This window comes from Frankliniella occidentalis, unplaced genomic scaffold (genome assembly GCF_000697945.3).
Source record: "Frankliniella occidentalis isolate FOCC.00 unplaced genomic scaffold, Focc_3.1 Scaffold59, whole genome shotgun sequence".
Taxonomy (NCBI): domain Eukaryota; kingdom Metazoa; phylum Arthropoda; class Insecta; order Thysanoptera; family Thripidae; genus Frankliniella; species Frankliniella occidentalis.
Window position 1 is genome coordinate 138,282 of NW_026267189.1, and position 17,212 is coordinate 155,493.

The following is a 17,212-nucleotide window of genomic DNA, read 5'->3' on the forward strand; positions in this document are numbered from 1 at the left end:
GGGGGGGGCGCCAGGGAGGGGCCGTGCCGAGCCAAGTGAGGGACGGGAGGGGCTTCAAACAGCACTACTGGTGCCTGCCCGCGGGCGAGGGAAAGGCCTGCAAGCAGGGCAGAAGGTCATTTACAGTCAAAAGAAGCATCCAAGTCGATCCAAGTAAGCAAACATAAACGCATAAAGCGGGGCATAAGCTCTAAAAGGTTACGCTCTACGCTCTTGGCGCTAGAAGTATAAAGCAAGCATGTGAAATTAGCTGTAAAACTATTACTGATTTTGGGAGGAATAAGGGAAAACTTTGAGAAGCTCCAACAATTTAGGGAGAACCTTGGAAAACTCCTCCGATTAAGGAAGTCTCCTCCTCAAAAAGTTAGGGAAATTTTCCAGATCATCTGATAATGTTTTTACCGGTCCAGAATGTTATTTAGGTCGAAGACTATGGGTGTGTCTGTCAGCTAAGAGAAAGAATCGAGAGATTTTAGTTTAGAAGAATTTCTTGAATTATGTGTTTCGTGACGCAACTCAGTTAAAATCTTCGGCATACATTTATTTTACACCATACTTGAACATATTAGTTGAGTAAGATTCCGTCATTTCCAGGATGCGCTTGCAGGTGCGTGTGGTGCGTGGCATAAGTTACAAGTGGGTGTGGTTTACAGTTATCACGGGGCGCCCCGGCCCTGGCTGCTCCTTGCTGATAGTGGCCATGCAGTGCGGTGGGCTTGCAGGGTCGGCGGGCACGTAGGCAAACTCTGACCGGGCCTACGTGTCGCTACGTGACCAAACGACGGGCTGTAGGCAGTGGATTACGGCGCGTGCTCTATCCACTGCTTGGCACCGGAGCTAGCGGCCACCGCGAGCCCACACTCAGAAAACAGGGTTTTTCTGGGAACAAATTCATGATGCCCTAGCCAATCAAAGTTTCGCAACAACAGAGAAAAGTTGTCTTTATCTCAACCACATTTTTTCAGTTTTACAAAACAATTGTAGTCTTAAATTTTTTTCACCCAAAAGAAATTTGGCTTGCCTCTGCACGAAATTTTCGTTCCATCAAATTGAATTTTTTCTCCTCAAAGAAGCGCGGTTTCTATGGGGGCAGCCTACGCGTCGCTGTCCAGGGCAGCTCTCTCTTGATCGTGTTAATATGCCTAGCAGGAATATAGTACTCTTGGAAAATAAACGCTTAGTTTCCACGAAGTTATTTGTGCATCTGAGGAAAGGGTTGGAAAATATCGGCGGCACCAATAAAAACATCCTAATAGAGAGAGGAGGCGGGGAGGAAGGGGTAGTGGTGAAATCTGCCTTGAGGTTTCTAGAAAAGTGCTTTAAAGTGGCGCAGCAAATTGCACCACCAGAACTATCGATTTGTGCGTAGGCATAAGGGAAAAGAAGATACGCATCAGAATCGATGTAATATGTATGGCGACAAAAATTATGCCCACGTCTGCGGCAGCGATCCTGTCACTCTGACCTGCCTATTTGGCGGTGCCCGCTTTGGCCCCGGCAATTAGGACTGTGCCGGCGGTAACACGACCAATTTGGCAGTTTGCCGAACGATTTGGCGGCATTTTCCTCTAATTAACTATAATTTTTCCGGAGAGGCATGGGTGGGTGTGGGTCCAACTTGTGGTCCTGCTGCGTCCGAGGAGCCAACCAATCGCGCACGTAAAGCATTCATTAATCCCCCTCTAATTATGAACCAAACTAATCACTGATCGTTTCCAATTACGTTACAGCGCGACGTTGGTAGCAGGGCGGTGTGCCGAAGCAGCATCATACTGTCACCTCGCTCCTGAAAATATGTTAAATAACAGGGACACTTTTTTTTAGCCTCTTTATTTTTATATGTTTGGCCCCTCTCGTTCTGTCCACAAGCTATCGATTCCATTTAATTTTATTTGGATTATTTCGCTTATGCTCGCGAATTGGTCGGTTCACCAGAGTGGTTGCTGCACGTACTGATCACCCAATTCCTCCACTTTGCATTTTGATTTCCGAATCTCTCTTGGACTCAATCACGTCGTATACTTCCCCTCCAAGGTTTCCTGCCCACAACATTTCAATGAAACTTTGACAGTATGATACTGGCTATGACGGGGACAGCTAGTCCTCTCTGGTCTTATTTAGGATCGCATCAGAATTCTGGCTGTTACAACTACTACATAAACTGGAGACATATCATCATTTCCTTGTGAGAGCGAAGAACAGGGCTCGGATCAGTAACACTTTTTGTAAATATCACTGAAATAGGGTAGGACTCAAAGTCCCTACTTTGATTGGACGGGGAAAACATGTCTAACTTATCTCGAGCATGAAACCTCAGTGGCCTTGGTCATGGGTTTGCAGGGCTCGGAATATGAAGCTGCAGTTACAGCTGCGACTTCGGCATGGCCGAGGCTGGGGTATTTCATCAAACATATCACATCGCAGCGTAGATATCTGAATCTGGCCGCGTTGTTCGGGTCCGGTATTCGGATCCAGCCTTGCCGACCAGCCCGGAAATTTAAATCGAGTCAGCGCTTTTGCATTCGCGCAGTCTGCCCGCCTGCCACCTCATGTAAATGTTAAACACGCCGGTATGCGGAGCAGAGGGTGAGGACTCGGTAGGCGTTGCCATCCCTCTCATCCATATTCCCCTTTTCCTCCCTCTTCTTCTTTTTATTTTCCCCATCTACTTTTGTTTCGTTTGAATTCGAGCCCCAGCGCAGCATGGCGTCGGTCCGTTAGGGTCCCTGGGTGGGCCCTGGTCTGGTGCTGGGGCCGACCGGCCCGGCCGTCTGCGCCGCCTGATTGGGTTCTGTTATTTACAATTTATTTTGCAGCGCGATACCGGCGGCCGGGCCGGACCAGCGGACGGGGGCCCGTGTAACGAATGACTTAGCCAATACCCGATGCCGGCCCGGCCTGGCCCCTGGGGACACCCCCGCCGCACCCACCGACCAGCCCTCCATCGCACGATAAGTTTCCGTTTTTGTGCCCTCGTGGAACCCTGGTCAAATAACACACACACACACACACACGTGCGCACATACACACATGAGGCTGATTTGTAGGACCAGGCCAATCGTCGCCAGAAAAATAAAATGAAAATGGCAAGAAATTTATTACGAGGCTTGTGTTTTGAACAGTGGGGTCGAAATTCTCCACCCACAACCCTTAAAATTCAGGTTGCCAGGTACTCGTCGGGGTATTTTCCACACTGTATACAGTTTTCGTGATTTGAAGAAAAAAAAATTTACTCTCCGTAACAAATAATTTACGGAATATTTCTATAATAATAAAATAGCCACTTAAAGTTAGGTGCAATTTGAATATTTTGATCCAACTCGATTCTGCGACATCTGCAGCAACTTGGAACTAATTCAGATCAGAGATCAGTACCTACTTTCCAACCGTCCGTAGTTTTAAACTACGGCTAAAATTTGGGTAGCACAGTTTATCTTAAATTTTGAATTGCCACCATCGTTGGGAAAAGCTGGTACAACCAAAAGAAAAAACGGCCCGAAAAGCTCACATCTATCACCTTCTGACCTGACCCTGAGAACACTTGATTATTCCGTGTGTTTTTCAACAAAAAAATATTTAAAAAAAAAACAACCTCGGAAATAGCTATTTTCTTCTTTTCACCCAGTATGCCGTTGGCGCCAGGCGCTTTCAAAGTGTCGTTCCATTGGACGTGCACGCCGTTGGATCACGGCATCAATAGCTCATTTGCCTTGCTCATTGGTCGTCATTACAAACAGCCTGCGCCCCTAATTCATTTAGCGAAATATTCCCAAACTCTTCTCAGCTCTAGGCCGTCCAAAATGTCAACTAGGACATTTAAATAAACTTCTTCTTGAAAACAGCAAAACTTCTCCAAAAATCGATTTCATAAACTAGTGGAATCATGTCGCCTGACATTTTCTAGAAACAGCCCCTCGCTGGCATCAGCAGCCCGATCCTGTCCAGTCTACCCCTCCGCCAAAACTCCTATCTCTGGCTTTCTGCCCTCCTGAAAATCGTAATTTGATGCCAGCTGTGCGGCGGGCGTGGGGTGCGGCCGAGGGAAGGCTGTGGACCGCAAAGCCACCGATAGCAGCAGCACAGCAGCAGCATTAGCGACAGGGGCAGGGGCGAAAATACGACTTCTCGAGTAACTGTAGGGGTACCTCCAATGTCGTTTTGAGGGGATAAAGTGGCCAGAATATAAACATATCTAAAATGTAGAATATTAATAAACATTATTTTTACATAAGTATGTCTTCAGGAATATGTTTCGGACTCCCATTTGCTAGTACCCTCTCTGGGTTTGCCTATTCGCTCCACTTGTGAAGCACCATGGCCATGGCCCGCGGAAGAAAATCTGCCACGTTCCTATGTCGTAGCCCGAAAATACAGTCCTGAATATGAAACGACAAAGCAGCCCGCAAATAACTGACTGTTGAAGTGATCTATTCGATTTGTTCTCGTCAAAAGACATGATTTCTTTGCACGTGCAATGTCGAACCTTCATGTTATCTAAACATTATTTCTGCAGGCGCATGGCCCCTCGCCGAGTCTGCTGCGCTCATTGCAGACGGTGATTCGGCAAATCTATTTGTAAATGGGACTCCCGCCGCCGAGGACATGCACCGCTCCGCCCTTCGTGCGGTCTGGCCCCGCTAACTATTGGATGACCGAGTAGCGGCGCGATGCATAATGGAGGAGGATTAACAGGCTGTCGCGTTACCGGAAAACTAACGTACGCGTGTTCTTTTAAATGAAATCGATGTGTGACGGGCTCGATAATACCATGAAGTCTGGACGCTGCTGCTCTTCGTCTGCACGTCAGATACGTTAACCAACAACAACGGAGAGCCCGGAACACATTCATTTTATCTTTTCTGCCTTTTTTTTTTCCTTTCCCAGTAATTTTTTTTTTTTTTAATCTGTCGAAAGCAAGCCGATGGCCGAGGCACTGGGCCCAGTATGTAAAGCCGGGCCCTATACACTCCCACGGGCGCGGGCGCAAAGAGCGACGTAACCGCGCAGGTTGGGCGTGGCAGTTGCGAGAGCGGCAGAGAGAGGGGCGCGGCGCGGCGCGGCGTGCACTTGTAGCCCCTCAGAGGGCACGGCGGGCTACACATTCCCGCGCAAACAATTCCCCAGGGCAAATTAGGGAACAGGGGCCTAGCTCCCCTCCCTATCCGCGCAGAACACCACCATGGCCCGGGCGGCGGGTCCATGGCCCAACCTCCCCCAGCTCAGCAGCCGTCTCTCTCTCTCACACACACTCGCTTCTCTTTATCCCCCTCTTCCCTCTCAGTCCAGGCCCGCGCGCCTCACACAAAATGGCGGCCCACAGTCATTTCCTGTGTGTATTCGTTTTAATGACTAGGGGAGGCAGCCCAGCGCCCCGCCCCGCCCTACCATGGCGCCCCGCCCGCCCCCGTGGGTCGCTGCCCTCCGCGCCTCGCCCGTCCGCTCGAAGGACACTCGTGCAGACAATGCCCGCCTTTATCTCCGCACACGCTAAATTAGTTAGGACCGCGCGCACGGCTCGCAAAAATACAGTCACAGTCAAGATCAGCCGCGAACAACGAAGCACAAAAACTGGGCGATAGGGAGACAAAGGGCTCATAAAAAAGAGACTTGACAAGGCGGCATAGAAAATACAAAATAAAAGAAAAGCCCTTCCACATTAACGTTACACGTCTCTGTCCTAATTTCCACGTGGATGTGCCCGTTCCATTCACCAGCACGCGTGCGCCTCTCTCCGCTGATGTCGTTCCGTCCGTTCGTCCTTTTTGCCCTACCGCTCCCCTGATTCTCTTTCTCTCCCCAAACGAACTCTCTCGCGGACGTCTAAATGTGACGCACAACCTCGCTATTCCACGCGGCCCCCGCGGCCTGCTCTCCCCTGACAGCCGTCTCTCTCTCTCTCTCTCTCTCTCTCTCTCTCTCTCTCCCCTTCATCTCCACTGATATTACGCCTCCCCCCTCCCCCCCGGCAGAGCCCCACAAAGCCCCGGTCCGGACCGCTGGCTCGCCCTCTAGGACCGGACGCATCGCAGTCGACACACGACGTGCCCGAAATGGGCGAGTGAGCGACGGCGTTGGGGGACAGAGAGAGGATGCCGCGCGCCCGTTGTGTGTGTGTGTGTGTGTGTGTGTGTGTGTGTGTGGCCCCCCGCGCACGGATTGGGAAGAGGAATGGGAGAGAGCGCGGGGCTGCCACCGTCAGGGCAAAGCTAGGGGCGCGCGCGGACACGGGCACACACACACACACACACACACACACACGGTCTCATGCAGGGTTATGAAACCGCTGAGCGGCTCCCTGTCCCTGTCTCCTACCGTGACTGCCCGCCTAGGGTGCGGGGGTGGGTGGATATGGATGGAGTATAACATTGCCCTATGAAGATTCCACAAACGACCTATCAAGGACCTTCGCTTCCAAGGGAAGATAAAATTTTATTAGTACAAGGTAAAAGCGTTTAGAAATATTTTTTAAAGTCAAATTTGTTAAAAAAATGAAAAACATAATGTCTGAGTTGGACAACTTGTGTGGTAAGAAATAATTTCATCAAACGTAACGTTTTTGCTCCTATTTTTGAAATAGTTTTCTTTATTTAAATGTGGATATGCCCTTAGCATTCCCCATTCCCTTTCTGCCGCCCGCGCGTTGCATCCATTCTGTTGTCACGCTCCTGGTCCTTCATGTTTGGAAAACAAACGCAAAAGCAGCGAACTCGTCTCGCCATTCCTGTCCATTTCGGTCGGGCTCCGCTCTCGATTCATTTCGATTGAATTCAAGGAAGGGATTGTTGTTCGCTGCTGTTGGCGTCATTGTCCGCGAGGAAGGAAGCTAACAATGCGCACCTGCCATTGTAAAGGAGGTCAATATATTTCAATGCTGCAAACTTAAATGATGGGCCTAAAACACACTGTTAAAAATATTTTGTGATTTCCCGACACTTTCACGATACGAAGCAACTGTGAAACCACAACACTTCTTTACAGTCAAAAATAGTGCATTTGGCTATCTTACTTGAAAATAGTTGTGAACCAATCGTAATAATTTCTGAAGTTATAAATTTTTGACAGTGAAGAAGAGTTTTGATTCCACAAAGTGTTCTAGGTGGCAACCTTTTTTCAAAACGAATTCTTTCTGAAGATCTGACTTTTTTTTTAACAATGCAGTGAGTTTTAAAAATAGTTCGTCTCTACTTTGTCAAGACGGAAGTATACTGCCCACTTTGCTTTATGACTACAAAGCAGTATCGGCCGTGTCAACGAATTTTTGTTCCTATCGACTTCTGATTCTAAGAGGTTTCACTGTAGAAGATACCGTCATAAATTTACGACATATTTGGCAATTAATTTTTACAAAATATGATGTAAATTTATGACTCCCTAAACTTGCTCATCAATGAATTACATGTCGACACAGAGCGATTATTATTTTACAATTTTGGGCTGTAATTTTACGACACGTGTCAAGGAAAATTTTCCCGTAAAACCTAAGCCTTTCTTTCACAGTTAAAGAGACGTCACAAGTTACTACTTTTCGGACACTAGTCTTCAAGTCTAATAGCCCAGGCATTTCAGTTTGAAAGCACAAAAACCGACGGAGCATAATGGAACTCGTCAGAGCACGAGTGGAGCGGAAGGTAAATGCACATGACAAGAGCCGAACCTATAGACCCATCACGCAGGGCATGTTTGGAAATTCTTCCATGTGCTCGCAAATAGCAGCAACAGCGTAAACAGGTGGTGTTTGCTTTTTCTGAACGACTGATGGCGATTGACGGATTCGAGCGGACATAAGGACGCTAGAATAGAGCGAGGAGGGGTATTGGGTGGGGCGCTATCGACGCACGTTTATTTTATTTTTTCAAGCTTTTGACCTGGATGGTGTTGACACGCCTTGTAAATAGAAATGCGAGTGGAGATTGGAACCTCGTTTCCCAATCAGTTGCGATGTGAGAGACAGTGAGTGAGAGGGGCGAAAAATAAAGTGCGATTGCCCGATTGGAACCGCGTTGCCTCAGCCTGCTGGGTCGGCGTGTCCGCGATAGTCTCTCAGCGGCGGACAACGCTGCCCACAATGAAATACGCCACCTCTACAAAAGAAAAGAGGGAAAAAATGTACCGAAATTTCAAAAGAACGTAGAGTAGGTGGCATGACTTTCCCAGAGGCAGCATTTCCCACCTGCTCCTGATCAGCTATTCTTCCGAAGGTGGATCCCATACTCGCCACCACCCTCTCTTTTCAGAGTTTGTTTTTTTTCATGTGCCGGATGCATTTCCTGGTGACCTTACCTGGTCGACCCGTTATTCCGCTTCCCACCTTCGACTTCGATCTGTAACCTGTTTCACGTGTCTCCTATACATTTTTTGTTAGTTTAGGGATCACTCCGCGAAGCCATTCCCACACTGCTGGAAATAGGAGTTTCTTTAACGTTACTATACGGTTCTTCAACGGTTACTTTAGTAGAAGCTAGTAGCGTAGAGATAAAAGCCGTTTACTCTGAAAAATACCCTCGTAAATTCACGATGTATTTTGAAATTAGTATTTACAATATATGTTGTAGATTTATCGCAATCCAATCATACTCGTCGACGAATTTTAGGTCGATACATAGTACTTGTAAGTTTACAGTTTCCAACTGTAAGTTTTACGGCGAGCTTCATGAAAATTCTTGTCATAAAACTTACAATTACTTTCCACAGTGGGTCTATCATAAATTTCACATTTACAATCTTATAATGTAGGAGCGCACACAAAATCAAATAAAAGGAGGTAAAAGTTTTTATCTATAAAGACATGTTCGGTTTGAGACTTCATGTACACCCTTTCAATTGAAACGCAGTAACAGGGATTCCCCGAAAAACTAGACACCAAGTTACTGCATATTATTCTAACCGGTAACTACTCGAATTAAGGGCATGGCTGGGCTATTCGCTCCCCCTCCCCTTGCAGTCGCACCTCCCACCAGGTGCAGGACACCTGCCTCTCACCCTTACGCACGCCTGGCCCACGCATTCCACCCTCCTTGGCGCGAGCACCTCTCCCTCGCGCGCGCCTCGCACGCACTGTCTTACATAAAGGAGCACGTGCGCGCATTGTGCGTCGCCCCCGCGGTTGTAATCGATTGCACTTGCGATTGCACTTGCCACCCATACGCGCACGCCGAGTTGTGGAGTATAGTTGCGCAATATAAACACACACGGACACAATAAACGTCTGCTCATCACCACGTAAAACTTAAGTTCGAAACCAACTCATGAAATTTGAGAGCTAGCGATTCGGTATAAGGATACCTATATTTGGTTATCAAACAATAGCATTAAATATTCGAAACCAAAATGTGTTCTATATAAAACACATTTGATAACAAACTGCTTTCGCTTACTCCACGTGCGTTTTTTTCCCTTCAAATAATGGCAAAGGGGGCACGTGTGCGAATATTTTAACAATGCTGTCTCTCCTTTTGTTTTATTTCCAGGGGACCGAAAAAAAGAGTTGAAAAAAAAAACTGTCGTGCTCCCGCGTCGCTCTCTTTCCTCACTTTGTGTTTTTGAAATACGTAAGGGCTGCCTGACTGATGTCCGGGGGGCACCCCGGGCGTTGCGTGCGCAGCGCACACACAGCAGAGCCTGCTTATATTCTCTTTTTCCTCCCCCCGGCCCTTCACCCACTTTTTTTCTTCCTTTCCCCGCAGTACATTTTTCCCCTCTCTTTCCGTCCGGCGTATACCAAATTCACGTGGGCATACATACATCACTCCTTTGCCTGAATATGCATGAAGCGCGCAAACAACAGTCCGGCGTTTTCCCTTCTCTAAAATGCAGACGCCGGCCTGGCCGCGTACGCAAAGTCTCGCACAGCCAATCACGATGACAGAAACAGAGAACCCTTTTTCAGGCTTTGTTTTTTTTCATCTTTCTTTTTTTTTGTGCTTGGAAATTCATGGCGGCAGGCCTCTGGGCCGCGGGCTGTATTTACGTACCGAGCGCGACGCGCCCTGGCGCCACGGCCGCAAGGGCGGGGCGCGGAGAGAGAGAGAGAGGGAGAAAGAGAGGGAGAAAGGAGGGCCGCGGATCCAGCATGGCGGCCGCGCGTAAGTGGGTGGAGAGAGAGCTTTTCTCTGCGCAGAGAGAAGGGGGAGGGAGAGAGGGATGGAGCAGCTAGGGTGGGATCACGAGGGGATGGTTGACGACGCGGCGCCGTGCTACGGGGCGGGGCGAAAGAGTCGAGCTAGAAGGGGAAAGAGAAGGGAGAGCGAGAGAGAAACAGCGGGGCGCTGGTGGGGGGTAAGGACGCGGAGCCGAGGTAAGCATAGTTCATAGGAAAGTTTGTCGTCCGCGTTAAATTATTTATTTTTGTTGCCTACGTCAGCCAAAGTTTTAGTGTAGGGAAGCAAGTTTGTAATGGTATTCAGTTTTTACTTCAGGCTTTAATGAATTCCATACACGAAAATATAAAGTAGAGCTATGGTATCATATTTGTTTGCTGCCAGAGTGACAGCAAATGACTGACCTACAAGAGCCAAGGCGTAAGCTGTGCGCTGTGAACATATTGCAAGTATTGCGATTTTATTTTAATTTTTATTTTTTGAAACCCGTTGAGGATTATTGATAATTTTTCATGCTAGAGGCGTCGTACAACAAAATGTCAAAATTTTTCCGAGAACGAGTTAGAAGCGACCAGAGTAGGTTTTGAAAACTCGCGTTCTTCTTAACTAGGCGTGAACTGGGTGCGACCGGGTGGTAAGCATTGAGCCAGTGCGCGCGATGAGACTGGGATAGAGCTCAAGCAATCAGGGGACACTTTATTTTTGTGGTCCTTGTAGCTAATGAACTTAGTAAGACTTGGCTATACGTAAGCTGCCCTAACCAACCCTTTAAAAGCCAGGATAGTAATCAAAGATTAGTCCACGGAGTTCATTTTAAGCTAGTTCAGCTGGGACGTATCTTTTTTACGCAGCTATGAAACCTGCCAGTAACAAAAGAGATTAGTCCTGCGAACTTAAAGGCCTTTTAGCTGCCAAAAGACAAGGCGTCTGGTGTCTGAAATCTGAACAAGAGGCTCTTACAAAACTACTTGTACGTGAACAAGTATCCAACAAGTAAAATAAAATTTCTGTCACGCTGCCAGCGAAACAAATAAGTTGTCGGAGCTAGTAGGCTTAGCACCCCAGGAACGTGACAAATTCTTTTTTTTTCGCGTGGTACTCTAACTTTGTTTTCCATCAGTTGCGTAGAATTCTCAAGGTAATACTGAAACCACGGAAGAACATAAAATTAAGCATTAAAGAGAGGGAAAACGACGTGAACTAAGAAAAATATTTATGAAGGACGTTCGCTCATTTTTGCGAAGCCTGTTACGCCTGTCGAAGTCTCGAACATAGTGGATAGAGTGGGCGGGCGGGGAGATGTACACCAATGAACGAATGCTAAACCTACGAGGACAACGCAAAAAAACCACAAAACACTACTATCCGACGAGAGGGCTCTGGGGCTGTCCGCCCCTGCAATGCCATTTAGTCGACAATGTTTACGCCTCTTTCGGAATGTTGTCGGCTGCCCCTCTTTTTAGCAATGCTATGCGCGAACGAACAGTGAGAGAGAAGGGGGGAGCGAGAGAGACGGCGAGTCCAACGCGCCGCACACACGTGAGTTTCGGGCACCTGGCTTCTCTAATTTTAAAATGGTCCCGGCACGCTCCGGTACGCTCAGCCACGCCCCACGCGTGGCAGAAATGCCCGTGCATTTTTCATTCCCGCGTATCCCCAGTCTCCCTTTCTTTCTCTCTCACTCTCTATTCCTCTCTCGCTTGCTGTGTGAGCGAGACAGGAAGAACTCGACAGGCAGCATAGGCCACGGGAGGGGCGTTCCAACTAGCAGGTAATCTAGCTTTAACCAGGCCCAGTCCTGCTCGGCGCCGGTGTTAACTTGCAGCAGCTGGTGCATATTTAGGCGACACTTTCAACAGTCCTGAATTAATTGGCTGAGCTTGCGAAGCCTTTGCTGTGATGTGGGGTGCAGAGAACTCTTTGGTCGTGTGTCTGTCTGTCTGTCTGTCTGTACTGGCCCACGTTTCTCTCAGACGGTAACTTCAATTGACTTCAAACTGCGCACGAAGCTTCAGTATAAGTCGAGACGCAATGAGTTTAGTTTAGAAGTTTGATATAAGATGTTTGAAATAAACGATCGTTTAATTTGAATTCGTAGTTTGGTGGCGGTAGGTTGTTAGCACGGCGCTCGAGGGGAGAGGGAGCGCAAGTGGCTCCTGCGCTCACCTGAAGACTTCAATACCTTCTCAGCAGTGATTAAAATGACAGATAGTCAAACCGAGTGTTTTAGTTTTAGTTTTAAAGTTGCGGAACTTAGCCTGCGAAGTTTCGCGAGTGTCCGATGAGAAGGAACGAAAGTGATATTTGGAATGGTTTACGTGTTTACTTACGTAAGTTGGAGGGGGCGGGGGTAGTGGTGGGAGAATTGTGCAAAGGTCACTATGGTTTCGGGTTCATCTTGACAAAAGAAAACGAAAATGTTTTATGCTCAAAGACGATCGGAATTGAAATGGCAGAGTTATGTTCAAATGTTCAATAAAGTGTTCAATCGCCCCCAGCGGCCAAACAGTGCGTCGGAGGTCAATTCTGACGGCAGTTTTCGCCCTCAACCCGAAGGGTTGGAGGGTTTTATCTCGCCGAGACGAACAAAACGCATCCCTCGAACGTTCAATTTGAACCAATTTGGCCATGGCAATCCGCCCATCGTTATTTGAGGGCTAATAACTTCTCCATTTCGACTCAGATCGGCTCTGAGCATAAGACATTTCCCTTTTAATTTTACAAGAGGAATCTTAATCTGGGATAACATTTTTAATTTGATGACTTTTTAAAAATCCAGATACTTCATTGGAAGACAAAATAAGGGTTTTCACTCGTAGAATGACTAGAAGTCATTTCATCGTACAAAAAGACATCTTGAAGGTTTCTTAAACTTACAACTTATTTTCTTAACAGCAATGTACTTGCAAGACACCGAACAATATTAGAGCCACAGTCGCAACTTAGTGTAGGATAAGCCGTTCAAAAGCAGAACAAGATATATGATTCTCTTATGTTGACTAGATTTTACTAGAGCCAAATTATTTCTAATGATACTGAAATAAAATGATGAGAGAATTTAAATTACATTCTATGATAAGATATATTACAGAACTTTCAATTAATAAACTACAATGACTCGTTATCTTCAAAACGCCTCAGAGGGATCAGGTAAAAGTGAATCGAAGAATGAAAAATTATATTTTGAGTATGGGAGGTGTTTCAATATTATTTTATATAATTTCACTTCACGCAGAGGCAAGTGAGGGTATTGAATAGAATATTTTTAGCTGATTGTGACAAGGGTTTGCCATACCCAGAGTTATACGATATTTGTTTGTGCTACTGTTTGTTACATTGTAAGTTGAATCTGCTAACAACATTCATTTGTAGAAGTCAAAAGTCATCACACTCCCACTTCCAATTACTGAGAACTAAAAATGACATCGGAAAATCTAAAACCAAACTTGTTTTGGTCATATTTAAATTTTCCAGTGCCCCCCCCCCCTCTTTCCTGTTCTTCCCTGGCCTCCCATCTGTACACTACTATTACTATATTCCTTTAACCGTCACATTTGAGAATTTTAGCATACGAACGACTAAAGCTCAGCCACTACGGGCTGCTGCACGTACTCCTACGTTAAAAACAGTGCACACTATGTACTATCCTAGTTGTGGTAGGCGTAAGCTGCTTACCGTAAAAAGGCCAATACAGCAAAATCGGAAAATTCCACTTCGGCGAAATATGAACAAGCAGCACGGCAACAAGAATGTCGTGAAATCCGAGGATACTTCTTGGATTACAAGGTTGGGTGGATAATTTCGAGATCAGCCCTTGAAATGCCAGACTCCGTTTGAAACGCGCAGCTTCCAAAGTAATTCTTTAGAATTTTCCACCCAACCTTGAAATCCAAGAAATTTCCTCGGTTTTCAAGACATTCTCCTTACTGTGAGTTGGCTGCTCCTTTCAAAGAAACACACTCTTTCTTTCATAACCAAGAAAAGGTTGTCAATGTTCTCACAGTAAATATATTTTAACAAAAGAACATTACTTTCTTAATCGTTCCTTGTATTAGTTTTAAAAATCTAGTTTTTTCAACAGACTTTCTTTGTTCCACTATCTAGGACTTGGGATGGGCAGTCGAAAACCTGCCTGTATATTCTACTATCCTTTTCCTCTCTCTTTTTCCACCGCATACCCATACACATACCCACACACAACTCACACACACTCATCGCTGTCCTCTTTTTGCAATGGGGCGGCAAATATTATACAGGCATAGCGGACGTGGGTGCAACGTCCCAAGCAGGGACTTTCGCTCTTCCGAATAAATCAACGACCGCACTCACCACTCTTTGCTCACGTCAGCAGCCCACCAACCCATTCAAAATCAGATAGCAAAACCTCCCAAAACATATATGCCTAATTTCTACGTAGTATATTGCAAAAAGTTAAATTTTCATTGGTTTATTTAACACATTTTAAAAAAGAATAGAAAGATATTTTTCAAAATACTACACTCTTAGAAAGATCTCTCGAATTTCACGTCTCAATAGGGGTGTTGAGTGAAAATTCCGGGCGAAAATGAAAGACGACTACTTGAACGATGAAAGAAATCCAAGAAACATATCGGCTTCTCATAAGAACGCGTCTTATAAGGATATGCAACTTGAAACAACGAATGTAGCAAACAAACTCCCCGGGGAATACCCCAAGGCGATTGTAGGCGATCTTCGGGAAATCATAACAAATTTTCACCAGTGCACCAAAGGGGTACAAACTCTCCGCATTGCAGTTGTTTGTTTTTTTTCCAAGCCCGGTTTGATAGTTGTAATAGGTAACGGCGGTTGGAGCATTACATGTCCCTGTCTCCGTGGTACGTGATGACGTCTAATTAAATTTTGTATGGCCGAATAACTTCAATTCTATGTGGGGGAAGGGCTAAAAAGGATGAAGTTCCAAAAGGAGTAAAAGTCTTGCGAACAAGATTTTACAGACGATGACTACACGAACGGCCTTTTATCAATTTATGGGGCAGCAGTAGGAACCATATCTTTGGAGTGTCACATAGAAGTTTGGACCACGTATTTTTTAAAGCGAAGACCTTTCCTAAAGTTTGTATGCCACAATAAATTTAACACAGCAACAAATTAAACTGTGTTTAGCTCTGTAGCATTATTTTTTTCCTTGACCTTGGCAGTAGAGGTAGCAGTGGCAGCTGCAAACAGCCAGGCAGGCACATTTTTATACTAATTTCCTGCACATGCATTTATGCAGGTCAACGGTTCAGAGAGTCCGGCCAGCATCCCTCCCCTCTCCCGCTCGCAGTCGGCTCCGGAGGGATACTGGTTTCCGGCTCCGGCCCAGCTTCAGGTTCCGGGATCCTAGTCGCGCAGCCCGGCGGAGCCCTCCCCTCCGTGACGCGGGGCCGGTCACGGCTGCCAGCACGCGCGCTCGCCGAGGCACTCGCCGCCCGCCGTGAAATGAGACAATCAGGACTGGCCAGGTGCGGAAACGGGCGAGGCGAAGGATTTCCTACTTGCCATACCCGCCGGTATACTCACCACTGTGAAAAATATTTTTGCAAATTAACAATGGTCTTTATGATTTTGTTAACAACCAAAGTTACATTTATAATTTAAAATTTGAGTTTTACGAATAAGTTCTTAACTTGCTACATTTGTCATACAGATGTTTCTTATCAAGTAACTACATCCGAGGAGGTAATCACAAACAATCTACTCCCCGAAATTGCACGGATTTTACTATTAGGACCCAGCCTAGACAAAGCGACCCATCTCCCTTCCTTTAACACGACGCCCCGCAGACGCTAAGCTGAAGATATATTGTGGCTACAACACAGCGAAAGAATAGTTCTGAAGTGTTTTATAATGTCGATATTTCAGGACGAAGCACTTGACACAACACAAAAAGCTTGAAATTGATTCGTTTCTTTTGTTTTTATATGTTGCAGGTCACGCGTACCGGACACGCAAAATGGTCTGTTTGCTGAAATAGAAATGGACCTTTGTAAATTCCGCAAAATGTTTGCGCTTACTATAGCTGCTGTCTTTTACTAATATGGTATCAGAAAAAAAAAAATAGAAATTTTTTTGCTGTTCTATATTACTGGAACAGCAAGCAGTTTGCTAAATTTTTATTCCAGCAAACACACCATTTTGCGTGAAGAACAGAAGCCAACAACAACCAATACGGTTGCTCAACGTGGAATGAAAGCCATAATCGAACTTTCTAATGGACATTTTACGATAGTCTAGCAGAAATCTGAGCCTTCAAGGTAGAGTGCCTCCCCTGCTCTCGTCGTCACCCCGCACCCTGGCGACACGCCCCAACCGCCGGCAGACACCCCCGAGGCCCCTCCGCCCCGCCCGCCCCCTTGCGGCGAGCCTGGAGCAAGCGGCAAGCTGACCACAGCCCTTAGGGGTGGGCCCCGGCTCGCCCCGCCCCGCTCCGCCTCGCCCCGTCTGCGGCCCCCTTGGGGTCACTTTCTGGTCCGCCGGCCGCACCCCCTTGGCCAGCCCCGGCCGTGCTCGGCTGCATTATTCATACCCACGTCAAGACGGGCCGGCCGGGCGAGCGGTCAGGCGGGGCTGGCAGGCGGGAGGGCGGCCAGCCAGGCAGCAGCCGAGCATTGTGCCACTCGGAGGGAGAGCGGCGCCATGCATGCCGATGATCGCCCTAGAGCTGTGCACATCTTGATCAAACTCATAAAACAAAGTTTACAACTGGTCTGCAACAAAAACTGCACTATGCTATTTTAATAACCTTCGTGAAGAACCTAGTCGAAAATTTTGTAAAATAATAATGAAAAGAGTACTACTACTTCTCTTTTACTTCTGCGACTATAGTAGTTCAATGCAAGTTTGAAAGACATGCTTAACACACAAAGAAAAGAAAAAGGATTGCGAATTGAGGTATGATGTTTGGTTAGATGGCCGATACCCACAGCACTAGGATGGCCAGCTCCGCAGCCTCCGCAGAGTGCACTTCGCTGGACCAATGCCTCACCTCGCCTCTCGGCGAGAACGTCACCAGAGCCGGGCCATCTCATCGGCAAAACGCGGTAGGGCGCCAGAGTGGGAACAAGAGTGGGGGAGAGAGAGAGAGGGGGGGG

At 46.9% G+C, this 17,212-nt stretch overlaps 2 long non-coding RNA genes across 2 annotated transcripts in view; one reads left to right on the forward strand and one right to left on the reverse strand.

The window, feature by feature from the left end:
- LOC127749497 (uncharacterized) overlaps positions 1-16,465 on the forward strand; it is a 20,655-nt gene extending 4,190 nt beyond the window's left edge. The window contains exon 3 of the long non-coding RNA XR_008011194.1: positions 16,052-16,465. This is a non-coding gene — a long non-coding RNA (uncharacterized LOC127749497). The remainder of the gene's footprint in view (positions 1-16,051) is intronic.
- Positions 1-17,212, reverse strand: part of LOC113211387 (uncharacterized) — a 213,603-nt gene that overhangs the window by 97,705 nt on the left and 98,686 nt on the right. The gene's annotated exons all lie outside the window — the stretch shown is intronic.